Source organism: Falco punctatus (genome assembly GCF_963210335.1).
Source record: "Falco punctatus genome assembly, chromosome: 6".
Lineage (NCBI taxonomy): Eukaryota > Metazoa > Chordata > Aves > Falconiformes > Falconidae > Falco > Falco punctatus.
The window spans coordinates 22,990,847-22,993,733 of NC_137585.1; positions in this window are offsets into that span (position 1 = coordinate 22,990,847).

Consider the following 2,887-nt stretch of genomic DNA (forward strand, 5'->3'; position numbering starts at 1 on the left):
TTTACACCTTCCCTTCAGGTATTTATATGCTTTGATAAGATCCCCCCTGAGCCTTCTCTTCTCCAGGCTGAACAGTCCCAGCTCTCTCAGCCTTTCCTCATGAAAAAGATGCTTCGGTCCCTTAAACATATTTGTGGCCCTTTGCTAGACTCTGTTCAGGATGTCCATGCCTCTTTTGTACTGAGGAGTCCAGAACTGGACATAGTACTCTAGGTGTGGCCTCACCAATGCTGAGCAGAGTGGAAGGATCACCTTCTTCGACCTCCCCAAGCACAGTGTAGCTAGCCAGTTGAGAGAGGTGATTGTTCCACTCTGCACTGGTGCAGCCCCATCTTAAGTGGTGTGTGCAGTTTTGGGCACCTCAGTATAAGAAGGTCATCAAACTATTAAGAGTGTGTCCAGAGGAGGGTGACCAAGACAGTGAACTCAAGTGCAATACTTAAAAGGAGCGACTGATGTCACTTGGCTGATTCAGCTTGAAGAACAAAAAGCTGAGAGGTGACCTCATTGCAGGCTACAGCTTCCTTAAGTTGGGCAGCAGAGGGGGAGGTGCTGATCTCCTCCCTCTGGTGACCAGCAATAGGACATGAGGATATGGAATGAAGCTGCATTAAAGGAAGTTCAGATTGGACCTTAAGCAAAGGTTCTTCACTGAGAAGGTGGTTGGTCACTGGAAAAGGCTCCCTGAGGAAGTGGTCATGGCACCAGGCCTGTCGGAGTTCAAGGAGCATCTGGACAACAGTCTTAGTAGTTTGGTTTAGTTTTAAGTAGTTGTGTGAGGAGCAGGGAGGTCCCTTCCAATTTGACACACTCTATGATTCTGTGATTTACTTTGCCTAATGCAGCCCAGGATACCGTTCACCTTCTTTTCAGCAAGGGTGCATTGCTGGCTCACGTTCAACTTGGTGTCCAAGGTTTTTTTGAACAAATTAAATGAGAGATAGTTCAAGCAGTAGGTCTTGGGCCAGTTCAGACTGGGCAAGATGTAAAGAATGTGCTCTACACTGCAGCTGGGGAGAATGTCCCAACCTGGAGCCTCTGGCAGAAAGCATCAGGGGAAACTCGAGGACAACCTTTGGGTTTTTGGAGTCGGGAATATAAAGGATCTGAGGCCCTCTATACTCCAGCTGAAAAAGAGATACTGGCAGCCTATGAAGGAGTTTGAGCCCCTTCAGAAGTAATTGGTACTGAAGCACAGTTCCTCTTGGCTTTTGAAAAGCTTCTTTCCAAATGTTTGACCCCCAGCATATATTGGTTTACGGGGTTGTTACTCCCCAGATGCGGGACTTTGCACTTCCCCTTGTTGAACTTCACAAGGTTCCTGTCAGCCCATTTCTCCAGCCTGTTAAAAGTCCCTCTAGATGGCAGCATGGTCCTCTGGTGTATCAGCCACTCTCCTAGTTTTGTGTCATCTGCAAACTTGCTGGGGATACCCTCTGCCCCATCACCCAGATCATTAGTAAAGATGTTGAACAGGACTGGATCCAGTATTGACCCTGGTGTACACTGCTAGTTAATGGCCTCCAACTAGACTTTGTGCCACTGATCACCACCTTCTGGGCCTGGCCATTCAGCCAGTTTTAAGTCCACCTCACTGTCTGCTCATCCACCCCATACTTCAAGACTTTCTCTATGAGGATCTTACAAGAAATAGTGTTGGAAACCCTGTTCAAGTCTAAGTAGACAAACATTTTCTCACTGTTCTCCCCTTTTCTACCAGGCCAGTTGTTCCATCAAAGAAGGTTATCAGTTTGGTCAAGCATGACTTCCCATTCGTGAATCCCTTCTGAGTAGTCCTGATTAATTTTTTCTTGTTCATGTGCCTGGAAACAGTTTCCAGGTTTAGCTGTGCCATAACCTTCCCAGGGACCAAGATGGGACTGAGCAGCCTGTAGTTCCCTGGGTCCTCCTTCTTGCCCTTTTTGAAGATAGGAGTGACATTTGTTTTCCTCCAGTCTTTGGGCACTTCTCCCAATCACCATTATCAATCAAAGATTATCAAGAGTGGCCTTGCAATGATATCTGCCAGCTGCCTCAGCACTCATGAGTGCATCCCATGAGGGACCTAGACCTAGATAAAAAGTTACTGAGGGGTTTGCTAGTCAAGAAAAATTGTCATTGCCTAGCAAGATATGAATCCTGTAAATCTGAGATCTTTGACCACTGCTTTGAACTACCATTGAGTGAACATTCAAATGCCTGTATCGCAGACTCACTTGTCCATGGTGCACTAAATAAAGATTGCCACAGATGGCACAGTGATCTGCTGGATAAAGCAGAGGTTGCTTCTTGCAGAGGAAGAACCATTCATGTAGATTAAGGAATACGGAAATTTTTCAGTAGGGATGATGCAAAAAAAGTGTTGGGTTTGTTTGGGGTTTTTTTTAGAAAAAGAGGGAAATCTCTCATTTAAATGGTTTCACAGAAACACAGGAAAAAATCTTAAGCCTGCTGCAGCTGTACCCAGTTAAAAAGGATATATGTTCTCACAACAGAGATGTTTGTCCCCCAAATGTGGAAAAAATGCAGTGCTTTAATATTTCTAAAGAAAATGTTTGCTTTATCAGAAATGGTGTTTCAAAGAGAGAAATGTCCCTTTTAGGTCAGTCAGCTGAAGGTCAATGAGAAGACAATAAAGCTCAAAGCAGAGGACCTGTTTTCCTGTGGCTGTTATTTTTTGACATGCCAAAAAAAAAAAGGTGAAGGTATGTCAAATTAAAACTTTGAAAATTCTACTAATTCACTGTACTCCATTATAAGCTTGAAGGTATTGAATTGTAATTGGTTTAGCATGTGTATTATAGTTTGAAGAGACATTAAATGTGCAAGGAAGAAGAGCAAGTCTTTTGGCATTGCTGGGAGTGGTGGACATTACTACAACTGATCA